The sequence below is a fragment of the Brachyistius frenatus genome, unplaced genomic scaffold (assembly GCF_029030835.1).
Source record: "Brachyistius frenatus isolate BFR_SWC_R1_liver_20210118 unplaced genomic scaffold, ASM2903083v1 Contig_12, whole genome shotgun sequence".
NCBI classification, from domain to species: domain Eukaryota; kingdom Metazoa; phylum Chordata; class Actinopteri; family Embiotocidae; genus Brachyistius; species Brachyistius frenatus.
In genome coordinates, this window is record NW_027210611.1 from 3,660,560 (window position 1) to 3,676,492 (window position 15,933).

General features: G+C 38.2%; 1 protein-coding gene across 5 annotated transcripts in view; it reads left to right on the forward strand.

The window, feature by feature from the left end:
- b4galt2 (UDP-Gal:betaGlcNAc beta 1,4- galactosyltransferase, polypeptide 2) overlaps window positions 1-15,933 on the forward strand; it is a 165,292-nt gene that overhangs the window by 82,776 nt on the left and 66,583 nt on the right. The window lies entirely within an intron of this gene.

The following is a 15,933-nucleotide window of genomic DNA, read 5'->3' on the forward strand; positions in this document are numbered from 1 at the left end:
CAAAACACAGAGCATCTGCGAACTCTGGCGTTTTTCAAGTTTTGCTTGAAAAATGACAATAGTCAATTAATTATCTAAATTGTTGTCAAATGTCTTTCATCAGTTAATGGACTAATTCTTGAATTTACTGCATCAAAAGTTGAAATCTTCAAATTGAGAAAATCATCAATCAAATCACTAAACTGTATATCATGAAACTGTTGTGATAAACAGTGATACAAATAAAGTAACAAGCTGAAGGAATTATCATCTTCTAAACTCAAATTACATTAAATTAGTGAGGTCATGTTCAGCTTGACGTGTTGTGAAAGAATAATCAGAACACTGCAGCCATTGTCTGGTATTTTAATTAATTAATACAGTGGAACAATGTTTATAACTAGCTGCTGACATTGAGAACAAGTCCCCTGAAAGCTGCCCTCCCTCCTCTCCTGTCTCTTCATTGACTCCCTCTTAAAACCCCAAAAGAACCCTTCTGCAGAGTAAATCTGCAACTTATTTACTTCCACTACACTCAACTCAACACCAGCATTTTTAAGAACCGTTGTGAGAGTTTTCTGTGCTGCGCTGGCCGAGAGTCCCTCTTCTTCTACATTATGGGTAATGAGCTCTCCTTTCCGCCCTTTCGCTCCCCTGTGGTTCTCGCGTAACGCCTTAATCACTCCCCCTGCAGACCAGACCTTGTACATACCATGTAGTTTAAATCTGACTTGTGTCTTACGATGTTACATTCATGCCCTCTCTGTTTTCCACTCGTCTCTGAACAACTCAAACATTGGAGATGTTCATGGAAAATGCCATGAATAATAATAACAATAGTGACATTAACAGTACACTTTGTGGAGCGCCTATCAAAAAGCAAAATAAAACAATGGACTAAAATCGATAATAAAATCCCCAACAATCAAATAAAAACAAACAACATGCATAAATCATATTGGAATTAGGAACATTAATCAAATCTTTTTAAAAAGGTTTTGAGATGTGATTTAAAGAGATATTATAAATTCTGACAGACTTTCAGCCTGTTATTTTAATGATTAACTGCCATTGTCTTGTTTACTAGGACATCAGCTTTAGTTAAAGAGTCAGCCTTGGTGCAAAAATGTATTTAGTGCCTTGCTCAAGGACCTTTTTTCAGTGAAGTTAAACCCAAACAAGCAATCCGCCATCACTGTGGATCTTCTGTCGTCCAACAAACTGATGTAATGTCACATTACAAGGTGTACAATTTTTACATCAGTAGCATCTATATATTGTCGATATATTGTAAAGTTCTGCTGTAAGGACTTAAATGTGTTCAGTGCCATGAAATAACATGTGTTGTGATTTGGCGCGATATAAATAAAATTGAATTGAATTAAATCTTCAACACTTTAACCTGCCCTTCAAATAGACTCTGATTCTTATTATCTGTGAAAACATCTAGATTTTCTTCCCTCTATGACTTCAGGTTCAGAGTGGATTTGAAGTGGAAAATACTTTCATGTATTTTTTTTATTTAATATGTATTTCAACTTGTTGAGATAATGCCAGTTTGTACAACCAGCTTATGTCGTGGGGTTAATTTCTACATCCTGTTGTTTAATTAATTTTAAACTCTTCCAAAGACCACCACTGAGTTAAACACCATTGCTGCAGGTATGCTCAGGACTTCACCGCCACATGACAGAGTCAATCTTCAAACCTGTGAAAAGAAACATTTTTCCAATTTTAATTGCTTTGACTAAAATTTGCATTTTATACTAATTGGTAACAAAAGGCATCCTGAGGTAAAAAAAAATTATTCAGCAGTTGCTCAAAAAAAAAAAAAAAAAGTAAAATGCATTTTAATTGCACCATTTAGCTGTAAGCTCTCAGTTTCGGTGCTGCTAATGAATATACATCTCCAGATCTCTTTTTTTTTTTTTAATCTTAGAAATAAACTTTGGCCAAATTTAAAACATGTGCAGTGATGCCACTTAGCCAATGTTTTTACTGGCAGCTGATGAGTTAGCTATTTAGAAACTTGACCTGATTTTCAAATAATGAAGTGCTCCCAATCTTTTTACTTTGAGGCCTCCCAAAGTCTTTCCTGACAAACAAAACTAGATAAAGTTATATATAACAAAAAAATATTCTATTTTCTTTTACATTTTGTCGTCAAACCTCTCTGGATTTATTTTCAAGCGTTCGGTCAGGACTCGTGAATACTCAGATTCCAGACAAGCTGACGGGAAGTCACGAGAACAGAGGAAAGAGGTAGACGCAAAAACGGTTCGGACAAGCAGGCGGATTTCAAAGAACCGAATCAGAGTGACAGAGGTGAGATTTTTCACGATAAGAGGGCCTGATGTGTCCGATGGGTGATTAAACCTTTACACCCGCCGTCACTTTCTAGGAGGACGGTGGAGAGCACTTTTTCTATCGTGTTCGTTCGAGTGTGAAATGAGTGAAAGTAGCCTGGAACCTTTTAACACTGTGTCACTGAAGGGGGCCAGAGGTGTGTGTGTGTGTGTGTGTGTGTGTGTGTGTGTGTGTGTGTGTGTGTGTGTGTGTGTGTGTGTGTGTGTGTGTGTGTGTGTGTGTGTGTGTGTGTGTGTGTGTGTGTGTGTGTGTTTTCGGGCGGAGGGGTGATAATTCTAGATAACGGACTAAGACTGTTATGTCCTTTGTGTCAAAACAGGCATTTTGTAAAAAGAAAGGCTCGTTGGACATGGACAAAAAAATGGGTACCTGCACTTTAGACACACACGCTCACACGGGGACACAAATGCATGAATGTCAGTCTTTCCCACCCAGGCTCACCCTTGGATCTCCATCAAAGTATATTAAAGGCTACACAGGCGGCTCGATATTGACGACGGTTGAAAAGATTATTGCTTACCAATATGAACCGTAAACCTGATACAGTAAGAGCCATAGATTTAGCTACATCCATACATAAATCAGTGGGAAACATGAATGCTGTGCTGTCTGTTGTGATTTTCTCTATACAGTTTGTATATCATATGAAGCCCAACTAATTCATTAATGCTTTATTTGGCGCACCTTAGATTCATCACCATGAGCATATTTTGTGGACTCGGTTGTCAGTCCATTAAGTGCACCTTGCTAAAATAATGCAGTCCTGCAGTAAATCCGACCTGCATGGATGTTTGTTTTTGTTAAAACTGTTTTGGATAGGAGCGAGGGCAGGCTGAATTACAGAAACATAACATCATACAGTTCAACAGCACCAAAAACTGCAGCCTCCAACATGATCAAACAATTGAATCAACACCTCTCAGAGACAGTTTCAATCAAATCCCATCACGTTCATGGTGGTAGGATTTAAGGCAGGGCTGTTGGATTTAATATTGCACCAAATAAACAAGCAACTGAGAGTTTATTTTTTGTTTGTAAGCAGACCTGCTAAAAGTACAGTACGTATCTTGGACACTGTTAGTTATTATTTAATTGGATTAATTTCAATTTTAAAACTCTCATAAATCACTATTGGCCTAAAAACTAAATCCAGTATCAGATGGGCTCTAGTATAAATATGTTGATCATTATTTTGTTTGTTTTGGGTGTTTCAACCTCGTGACTGAAATTAGTTTCACTGTATGGCATTAAGAGCAGCTGAAGGAAGACACTTTGTAGAATAAAGTCTTTCGTAATATTTCATTTTCACTTTGAAAAATTTGAGCGTGGAAATTCTTGACTTTATTAGTCGATATATTGTTAAATATGTAAACATCCGCTTTATAATCCGCTATCATCTAAAACTGCTTTTCAACTTTTCAAAAATGTTTCCATAGCCTTCTTCAGTGAATGGAAATGCTTGACTTTAGAACATTTTATATACTTATAAATAAGGGCACAGGTCAGAGGTCATTTACTTTCTATTACTTCAGGTTGGAGAGCGGTTTCTCTGTTTGCTGCGCCCTCCTGCAGCTCGTGTTTTACCTCAACTGGACATTTTTGAGCAGCTATCATCTCGCTCTGAAAAGCGGTGCTGCTGCCGGTGAGGTACAGTGAGTAGGCGTTGCAGAGGGATCATGCGGAAAGTGATATAGCAACCTTGCTGTTCTGCCCTGCTGCTCTGTGTCCTCTCCGCCTGCCGGGGACCGGGGCCAATGTTTGTTGGCCATCGGCTCATCGTGTAAACTGGAGAAAAGCCCAGAGAGTGGCAGAGAGCGGGACAGAACAAAAAGAAAAAGCAGGTGAGAAAGGAGAGAGAGTTGGAGGGAGAGAGGTGAGCGACAGAAGTTATGAAGGAGGAAGAGCCATCTGCTGTTTGGACTTTTGTTTATCAGAGCTCGAGGTGAATCAAAAGCTGGTTATCAGTATTGATTTATAACGTGTAATTCTCTGCAGCTTTAGGAAAAAGTCCAGAAGGCCAAAATCACATAATATACTGCATTTTCTTGTTTCTTTCCTGATATCTGCAGTAAACACAGATCCTTTTTTCCATTGCGAAGAAACAACTCTGTAAACATACTCCAAGTAATGGTCCTGTATTCAAAATCCTACTGAAGTAAAAGGAACTATTATCACGTACTTAGAAGTATCACACGTAAAGTACTTGTTCTGCACATAGTTCTATTCGATTGTTTATACAGATGCAACAATGTGTAAACTCCTTTTCATGTTGCATCTAGTTCGTATAGTTGAACTACTTTATATACAGTTAGTCTAGTGGTTCCTAATCTTGGTGTCAGGTACCCTTCAAAAGCTCACAAAGTAAATCTTGATGGGTTGAGATTATTTATTACGTATGGGGAGGAAGATGTAAAGTTCTGCTGCACAACTATGTGCAAATACTTTGGCCTTTTCTGTGTGAAATGTAATACTTTTACTTCTATTTAATTGCTAACAGTTCATAGACATCTAAAAAGTGGCTTCAACTACTCCAGTTTTGTGACAAAGTGGATGAGAGTTTCTGGTTTAAAAGTAAAGTTTCATGCAGGAGTAACTACACCTGTGGCATACAAAGTATATTTTTCTTTCAAATGTTCTGGGAGAGTAGCATAAAATGCAAAAAAGTAATGTTAAAGTACCTTAAGATTGTACTCAAGTAAAGTACCAGAGTAAATATATATTGGTCTTCTTCAGAAGCATCTACAACCCTCTCCATTGAGAATTAATGAAATAATGTGCGCTCCATAAAGCATTATAGAAAATATTCATATTTTAAATTGCTTAAGTAAAACGCACTGCTTAGTCTCTTCTGACAAACTCCAATATTGTGAGGTGCTTTTATAAAGTAGTCTTAATCTCCATTTTTGTGGCATTTTAACTACGGCGGAAAATTGAGGGGACAAAAAGGAAAGCAGGATAAAATGCAACATACTGACATCTGGTTTCAACACGCAGAACTGTAAGCTTCCGCAGGGCGCCTTGCTTCACTAATCCACCAAGATATGACCCGCTTCCCCCTTTCTCCTTCTGCTACCCTTCCAAGCTGCTCTCTCTCACACACACACACACACACACTCACACACTCACTCTGACTTTCCAGTAACTCCTCTGCATCTGGCTCGAGTCTCAGTTTGTGTCGTTGATTCCGGTCACACGGTTCTTCGCAGTCATGTCTTAATTTCGGCTCCAGCAGTGTCCGGCTCTGACTGGGCACCAAAGGATCAGGAGGGATTAAGCTTTGTGTGTTTCTGTCTGTCTGTTTGGGCTTTATGGTGAAGATCACATTAAGGCAGACCTGCCAGTTCATTGGCCAGACGCTCAGCGAGTGTGTGCCTGTGGATTTTCACTGGTTGATCTTTGTTTGTTGTTGGAGTTTCATCAAATTTCGAGAGACCAAACGGCAGCACTGTCAACATTTTACTTTAAAGGAACTTATCCATAATCATCAATTATGCTTTTCAATATATTCATATCAAATTTTTTTTCTTTAGATTACCTTTTAAAATAACATTTATTATAATAATTCAAGGACAAATGACTGACATCATTTCATGTTTGTCATGTTTTTAAGAACATTTGTAAAATATTTCTATTGCTCACGATATGGCAAATGTACACAAAATCCCATAAAACAAGTGTTCAACAAAAAATGTCTAATTTTGTTGTTTTTTATTGTTTGCTTAAAATCATTCATTTGGACAACAGTTATTTGTTACACACCAGCACAATGTGATCATATCATCATCTATTCCACTGGAAGTCCAACAACACAAATTATCAGCAGTAGCAAAAAATGTTCCGAAATTTTCAAACACTTTTTTTACCGACTTCTTAGATCCATTAAAAGACACCTGCTAATGTGAAGAAGATCACTAAAGGAGCATCACACTGCCATGGTGCAAAACATTATTGACCACACAGCAAAGCCGTCGTGTTTGAGTATTGCAACCAGTTTTTGGCGGATATATAAAAAGGAAGGTAATATAAAAAAAAATCCACACAGCCATCCAACAAAGAATATTCTCTCCATAAAACTCTTTATCTTTACTTTGTATTATCAATTTGTATTATTGTGATTGATGTGACAAAACCTAATCCATTAAATTATAAATTATTATGTTCTTATCTACTTGGAAAGGTGGCAGAATTGGGTGAAATATTCAGACCTAGAATAAGAAAAAAGCTGTGCAGACGTGTGGTTTTGTTCTGTCTTTCAGTCTCCATTTCGGTCTCATTCCCTTCAGCCGCCGCTCTGCTCCGTGCATGGTTAATGCACCGTCTGTCTTCTGCTTCCAGAAATTGAAAATGTTAAAACTGAAAAAAAGTCAAAATGAGGGAGTTTGTGCGCTGTTGACCGTGGAATAGGATATTGATCTGATGAGCAACAACTCTGTTCCTTTTCCTGCTCCACCTCGGTCCCCCAGCAACAGCATGTGTTTGCTGGAGCGCTGCTACTGATTTGTAGAGTAACTGTACAGTAAAATAATGTTCTCATTCGCTCTGTACTCTTATTAAGTCCCAGGTGAAAAGTGCCCGGTGTGATTGCACAAGCAGGCACTGTCATGCATTATAGATTTACCTGCGAACTTCTCCTCCCCTCTCCTTTAGTTCTCTTTTCAGAGAACTAATTAAATACATAAAAGTAACAACATGTGGGACGTTTAAATGACTTCAGGTCCAGAGATCCATTAACACCAACACGGGATCATCGTGAAACAACAACAACAACAACAACAAAACAAACAGACTTTTTTTCAGTTCAAAAGAATAACTTCTAAAATGACCTTAAGTTGGACTGAAACTGTAAGAATTCAACTCTATTTAAAAACGGAATTTTTCACCGAGGCAAATTTGACAATCCGGCTGAATTTCCACATCGCTTTTCATCTGATGTAGAAGTCTTGATGCCTGATTCATTGCAAGAACAATCAACCATCAGGCTCTGAGACAGATGTACAGTATATCTAGTAGGTCAGAAAGTTAATCTTGTAGTTTTTAGTGGTTCTACCCCAACACAGCCAATGTTAAAACATCCATAATACACTGCACTGAACGTGTTTTGATAAGACTGGAGTAGTGTTTTATATATGTTGTGTATTCTTGACTGAGATTGCTCTGATATACAACTCAAAGACCATTCTGCCTCTTTTTTTTAAGTCGTCTTATTTTGATATACAATATTTATAAAAAAGACAGAATAAACAGATACATGAACATTTAAATATGAGTTTTAATACAGACAATGGATACAGCAATGTCCATCCTCATTTTTCCAATCAATACTACAAAAAGAGTCTAAAGGAAAAAATAAAACAAACCCAAAGAATTTTACATTCATATCTTCAACCCACAGTTTATCTCCTTGGCAACAATATACATATTATTCACGTGACATTTTCTAAAAATCAAGCTCATTTTCATTATCTTTTCTGTGAGTGATATTTACAAGAGGTGGAGTCTGTGAGTTTCTTTCCTTTATGACCGCAATGGGCTTCTGTCGAAAGATAGACGAAATAATTGTGTTTTTTTTCCAGGTGTATTAAGATTAAATAACCATTCCAACTTTTGATCATCTGGACACTACAATGCTTCAGGGTTGTCTTGAACCATTTCATGGAAAATGTCTTTTCTCTAATCGTCCTACTTTGTATAGCAAAAAAAAAAAAAAAAATGGGTCTTCCAAATCGCACAGTCTGACTTTCTCCCTCCTCATGAAAAATACATGTTTACTATTTAGCAGGTGTTCATTTTTTAAAATGTATGTTTTAAATCAGTGCAGGGGTTGATCTTTGATTGATAGCTACATATTTGCATATTTTTTGTAAAGTAGTGTGTTGCACCTGCCAGTAAAAATGCAAAACGCAAGCTGTGTGTTTATTTTACATGAACAGACATAATTTAAAACCTGCTGCAACTGCGATTTCACATTTTAGCATTTTAGCGATGCATAATTTATTGTGCCTTTCTTGCCTCCGCTTCGATCAAGCGTCCATTAACATGCGGCTGTTGGGACAGCAGAAGATGGCGACAGAAAAGACAAATATCATCGCTGATGCACTGTCATTTTACTTCAAGAATTTTGTCTCACTTTTATACTCAGTTGACGTTTTTGTCAATCTCATTGTCCCTATTGGGCAACATGAGCTGCAGCAAGCACATCAGATAAATACACAGTGCCATACATAGACACCAAAGTAAACAGTACAATATGTGCAAGGACACAACATGGAGACTTAAACCAATATTTGGTGTATAAAACAGCTTTTCTGGGACAAGTTTGGATGTCATAAAGATAGAGACTAAAACAATATTGTCATATCAGCCACAGATACATGATGTGTCTCTGTCATCTGCAGAATTCGCAAAATATTTTTTTAAAATATTTGAACAATCTTACCTTACAAACTCATGAATTGTTTTTAAACACAAGATCCAACAACGTTCATCCAGCTATTTATTACTGGCAGCCATTGATGGACGGATTGATGGATGGAGGGATGATTTAGTCTACAGCCAAGGAAGACATCTTCAGTGATGTCTGCAGTGATTGTGTGTTTCGGCTGTGGTTGATCAGGTCACAGCTTGTGTTCAGATAGCTTTTTATCTCTCTCCACGGGTCTCCATCTTGACCTCCACTCCTGCCTGCATGGGTCTCCTTTGGGTCACTCAAGTGCAGGTGCATCATCAGCTTTCTTGCCTGAGGCACCTTCACAAAGGAACTTTAAGGGCATTTGGAGCCTTGCTTGATTACCATAAGGGGCGATGCTGCGGAGGTTTCTCAGCACTCCCAACCACCTTCTGAGACAGCTACTTACCTTTCCTTCCAACGTCTCTCCAAAGGAGATGGGGACCTGAGACACAAGCAGTGGACAGAGTATCTTGGGAGAATACTGAGCTGCTAAATCCATGCCTCATACTTACCAAAGGACCCGACTTGTCAACAGTTTTCAGGCACTTATCGAGCTCCTGGTAGGTTGCCTGAACTGATGGTGTGTCCTTGATATTGCTGATGAACCCCTTGCCAAAGCTCTTTACTAGTTTCTCAGAGACACTTGGAATTAATGCTCCTTTGAACCCTGTCCCTGGCAGATTAAAAAGGGGACTTTGTGACCCAAAGCAATGCGTTAAACACTCAAACAAATGAGTGAAGTTGAATAAGATTATACACATAAAAAGTCTGTAAAGTGTCTTTATTATAGGATAAATAGCATAATGAGATGTGATGGCCTAGTGGAGCTTGCTATCACAAATGTTACAACTTTTGATTGCAAGTGTTGCAGTGGGTGCCAGTTTATCTTAGAATATGGAAAATAAACCCCAGAAACAGTTTTCACAAAAAGGGATGAAATAAAAGCTAAATGAGCAAATCAATTGACAAGCTAATAGAACAGAGACTAGTCCACATGTGGCATCAGGACTTTGGCTCTCCATGCTCAGTACATGTATCGATACTGTATGCTGCTCTTCTTCTTAAAAGCATTTTTGCATAATGTTTTTCTATGCTTCAGGAATTCCGTGTCAACGCTCGAGATCAACTACCATGTTATTTCTAGACTTTTTAGTTCAATAATGTTTGTAATTTTTACCTAAGGCTTCTTTAAATGAGGGATCCTTTTAGAGTTGTTGGATTACTGTCGTGTAAAGTGGTCCCAAAAACAAACTGTCTTAGTGTGTGTGAATGGTTGAGTGAATCTGCAAAAGCTCTAATTAAAACTTGTCAGTGGGGTTTGTTCATCCCTCAAACTCTGGAATCACCCCTCCAGTCCACTCAGGGCTGCAATGTTGTTATATTTGGACAGCAGCCCTTCACCGTTCACACTTTCCTCTTTAGCTGTCAGCCAAACAGCCAAACTTGACAACCTTGCTATTCAGAGAGCTGAGAACAGCTGTATGAAACCTTCTAACTACCTTGACAAGCCCTCGTTAAAACGGACTGGAAATGTCACTCTGATTCAAACCTATTCGTTGCTGCGCTGTTCCCCAACAGCGCTCACCTCAGTCTCACACAGAAGCTGTTTGGCTGGAGCTCTCCTTCATTTCCCTACTGCACACTGATTTGGAAGAAAAGACCAGACAAATAAATGTTTTCTTTCCTTCTTGCTCATAAGGGTTATGGGAGAAAATCAATAATGCATCCACAGTCCTTCCCACACGATGGTGACTGAATATATTTAAGTTTGCCTGAGTTTCAGCTGAATATAAAATTGTACTCGTGTAAAAGGTAACTGTTGTTTGACAAATACTATTATTGATCATTTCAGACATAGTCCATTGTTTTTGATGCCAAGTTCAAAGATGTTGGATTTCCTGACATGGTACATCTTATTTAGAACTGGTAGCTTTGATTGGCCGCTACAGTGAAACAGAAAGAGGATCCTGTTTGCCTCTGAAGACATACAGTTTGGGTTAATCGGTTAAATTGCCTAAGGGTGTGAGTGTTTGAATGTGAAGCTTCAAAAGACTGGAAAGTGTCGTGGGTGTACCCCGGTTTTCATCCTTTCATGTGTACAGAAACAGGATCCAACCTCCAAAGGATACATAACAGTGTGTAGATAATGGATGGTAGGTGTTCCTACAAACTAAGAAAACGCAAGTGTAATTTTGCAGGGTTTTGCTTGTTAATTTTGACCCTTAAGTGGGCCTTGCGGACCGAAAACAGCACTGCTTGTTAAATGTGTGTGACGCAAAAACACTGAGCAACGTCTGATGACTATATGGGACTGTTTTATTATCACAGCCTCAATCAGTTTGATTCTCTTTTTGGAGGATTGTGATGTAAACGGTAGAATCGCCTCATTCATGTGTGATCTACCAGGAATTTGATTGGCCAGCGTCGTGCCCTGCCAGATGAAGTACTGCAAAGTCAAACCAGGTTGTGCTATTTTGCAGACGATCCTCTGTTTTTGTTTGTTTGAGCCCTCTGCTTTGGCAACCAAATGCTTCAAGTCAGCAGCCTCATTGCGATGAATAAGCCGGCTGTGTTTTTCACCCACAGTGCTGAGGTCTGTCTGAGCGAGGCCTCAGATTTATAAGCTATTCTTTGTTTCATTGTGCCTTTAACAGTAACATCCTGCATTAATCTGCCTTGTCATTGACTATGTTTTATGTACTGTACAGAACAACTTCATTTCCGAAATGCAGACCATCTCCGTAAAGGGTTTAATGATACTTTTATTGTCGAGGAGACATGAGCAGCAATCTGATTTCAGTCAGGGAACAGGAAGTCAATATTAATGGGGAATCTGAACGTAATAATGACTAGACACACTGTGGATGAGGCGCACATGCAGATCTCAGGTCCAACCCCTGATAGAGACACAACTGAACAGACAGAAACAGAGGTCCTTTCAATGAGCACTGGAGACACATTATGAATAACCCACACATTATTAATATTCTACAACCTGCGTACTTAATGCATTTTGTTATCTAGGCAAGCGTCCCTATTTAGTCATCTCCCTGTCTCCTGTTTTTGTTTTCTTCTGTCCCTTTGCTGCACTTCATAGTTTTAACCCACTGCTGGTAAAAAAAAAAAAAAAAAAAAGCTTTCACTGAAGATGGCTTATAATAATGTCAGCAGTATTAGGAATCACCAGCAAGGATAAGATGATTGTGTAAAGCATACTGTGGTAAAGCACAAAAGTACCACACAGTTGGAAGTGATTTCTAAACAAATTGCCTCAAAATTCTTTCTATTTCTTTTCGCTTGCTCCTAATGGCTGTGCAGCGTCGGGATAAATGAGACATCCTGTAATTTTCAGTTCTCTCTGTTATTAAAGCAGCACTTTGTTTTTTCTCCCTCTTTCTCTCATGTCGAGACAAACCTTCGCCATGACTGCTGCTGTTCTTGAGAGGATGTATTTGTGTGTGTGTGTGTGTGTGTGTGTGTGTGTGTGTGTGTGTGTGTGTGTGTGTGTGTGTGTGTGTGTGTGTGTGTGTGTGTGTGTGTGTGTGTGTGTGTGTGTGTGTGTGTGTGTGTGTGTGTGTGTGTGTGTGTGTGTGTGTGTGTGTGTAAGTTCTCGGGCACAAAAAATTCTGCAAACCCCATCACATACATCTGCGTAACAGTGTTGTGCTTTAGCATTCCAGATGAGTCTTATAAGGACACAACAGAGAACAATGTGAGCAAGTGCATTTTTTTTTCCCTTGATGCATTTGTACCAGTAACAAATGGAGCTATTTACCATGAATATATTTGCATTAGTAGATTAGAAGCTGCTTTTTCTACAGTGGAACACACTAAAAAAGTATGTCATATAAATACAGGAAAACACTCCTTACAGCGGGCTTTATTATGTTTGAGATAATTTGCCAACATGTGATATTGATTACTATACTTCACCATAGAAAGAGCCCCGAAGCAAATGAAGCTCTACTCTGCATATGAAATAGATTTTGACAAATGTATTGAGTAGTTTCGTTTTTATGGTAAACATATTGCAATTAAGATAAACGAGGAGGCTCCATATTTCTTTCTGGTTTTGAGTGTATGTTTACGATCACATACCTTCTGCGGTTTGTGAAGATAATATGACACTTTATTGCAATTTCAGTCTTATTTTTGGGGGTTTTGCAATTATTTCTTAACATTTTTAAGAAATTGTTTTCACCAGTCATTTCTGAGATCTGAGAGCACAACAACATCTTATATGGCAAAATAAAACACTAGTTGGCAGACAATTTGATTTAAGTTAAAAAAAATGTTCCTTTTAATTGTTTCACGTGTAATTAATTAAAACGTTCTTTTTTTTCCAAACAAAACTCAACTTTATCCTACCCTTTTACAACTGAGTGTATGAAGTTTGCTCTTTTGCACGTAGTTATAGACAAGTTGTAAACATGTTAGCTATCTTGATCACTTTTATCACATTTCTGGTATTCTCATCACCTATTGTCCCTTAAAGTATAGGAAAACAGCAAATATAAACCTGTGCTCGCATGCATAAACGATTATCCTGGTGTTTGTGCCAAAAAGGAGCGCACCAGCAAAGCGTTAAACCAATTTTCTGAAAGGTTACACATCTTTCATGCTCTTCTTCTTCCTCCTTCGTCCCTGTGAGTTGCTGAACAGTTTGGAAATAAGTTTGCAGTTGTATTTCGACATCAAGGACAGTGCTGTTTCCATTGTTGATGATGGATGTTTAAGTGGTTAATAATGTAGCGGCCACATGATGGGCCATGGGATGCGGTGGGATGGCTGCTGTTATATCAGGCAATATACTATAAACCCATCCCTCGGAGCTGCCTGACCTTCAACTTGTTTATCTTTTCCTTTGTGGCAGCCCAGTAGTCAGAGGATCTGTGTGAAATGAGAAAGGCATTCAACATCTTGATGAGGGTACCCAGGAGAATATGAGAGCGAATGAAGCACCATATTAAATCTGAGAAAAAAAAATCTCTGTCAATAGCAGCTAACACGTCTTTAAAAATAATACATATTGATCTGGCAAAATGGATCTGATATTGTACTTCTCAAGGTCTCAGCAGGAGAGGCCTGTTGTGCTCGGAGCTGCGGCACAGCAAAAGCTTCCTTTTGAAAAATGTAACAAAGAGGGAGATTGTACTTGGTGTTTGGAGAGAAGAGCAAGTTGTCAAGATATCTGACATGACCTTCGCTCAGTGAAAGACACCGATCTGTCTCTTCCCCCCCTCCCCCCCCCCCCCAGTTAATCTGCATCTTACCTCTGTCAGTGGCATGGTTTTGAAAAGTCAGAGTCAGAATTTAATTTCCAAGAAACAAATAGGGAAAGCTAAGTAAAAGACAAACTTAGGGTTGTTCAAGGTGGATGTGTGTTGTTATTTCTGAGTTTTTTGTTGGAGTCTTTTGTGATAAGAGCCTGAGCAGGGACACAATTCATGTGAGATTTTAAAGAATAACCCTAATTTCCACACCAAATGTAAAAGTACCGTCAAGGTTTTTAAATTTTTAATCAGATCTTGCAGCCAAAGTCAAGTGTTAAACTAAACTCTGGTGGGAGATGGAAGTTGTAATCGAAAGCACCAATTTCACAGATTGGAGAAGTTTATTTTATGCATCACTGAATTCACTGGGCTCTTGAAGCTATACTCTTTAATCCTGCCAGGACCTGAGAAAATATCAGATGTTTAAAAAATACCGATTAATATATAATGTGATTATTTTGTATTTACTTTTTAATTGAGTCTCCAGAATCCTATTTGCAACAGGCTGAATGCTATTTACTGTATGATGCTCTTTGTCCTCTGCTCTACCTTGAACAAATTATGCACAGTGGGTGTGAAGGGGCAATGCAGCATGTAGACATAAAATCAAAGTGTCCATTAAGTTAGAGGACATTTTAGAAATCCACACAAATCTGAATCTCGCAACCCGATAAGAAAATAAAATGGAAAAACATAGTGTTCACAGTGACATGTAACTTAAACATAATTGTACAATTTAGAATGAACGTGAGAGCTCGAAACTGGTTGTGTCTTGTCAGACTGATATTGAAGTGTTGCTAAGTGCGCCACTTCTTTTTGTGCTTCTTCAGAATAATCTTTAAGCTTGGTGTGTTTTCATGGATATGAGTTTCCCAGTTGTTATTTGAGATATTTACATGTTGCACAGCCATATACCAGAATCCCATTTATTGACCATTGCATGCTAGTTGTGCAAGCACTTGTGATGTTAACAACACATTCCCTTTCTTCATCGCTCCAAAAGTGAGACACTCCCAGAGCTGCCATTTTTTGAGGTTTTTGGTTTCATCACTTGGCTGAGTCCTGCCTATAAGCAGAATTTAGAAACCTGGATAATAAATGCAACAGTATCTGTGTTTTTCTCCCAAGTGCTCCAGCAAGCGTGGCTTGGAAATCATAAAAAGTATATTCCAGACATGGAAAGTCAGGGGATTTGGTCATATTTTTGGGCCAAGTCATGAATTTAATGTCTTTGATGTCTTGGAATTTTGTTTGTAGCATGTTTAAATTTTAGTTGCCGTTTATCAAAATGTAATGTGTTGTCATGAAGTGTGTTTCTGCTGCTAAGCAGTTAAAAAAAAACTTAAGGTAACTGAAAACATCTTAGCTAGTAAATAAAGCTCTGAGAATGTTGTGAATAAAATAACATGGGTAATTCTGTTGATTTCAATCATGGAAATAAAAAATGTTAGTTAGTGAAAGTCAGAGAAACATCAGGGAATTTGACTTTTGACTTTGAGTGGGAATATTGACTTCAAAAATCCAATTATAACTGGGATACTCATCCATGTAAACCAAACTCAAGCTGGAAAAATAATTTCAAAGGATTTTGAACATCAAGAAATCCCTACAAGATGTTTGACTATCATCTGATGCATATTAATATTTTAGACAACCCCAAATTATCTAGTCTGACAGTGAAATAACATTACATTAAAGAGGTCTGGGCTTTAACCTTTCCGTTCCATTTAGTAACTATACTGCTTAACAGCTCTGTAATTGTATAATTTTCTAAATACCAATGGAGCTCAAACAAGCCTCCCCTGGTAGAGCTTTGCATTTGTTGCATCAGTTTCCAATACATAGTCACTAATACATAAATTAGAC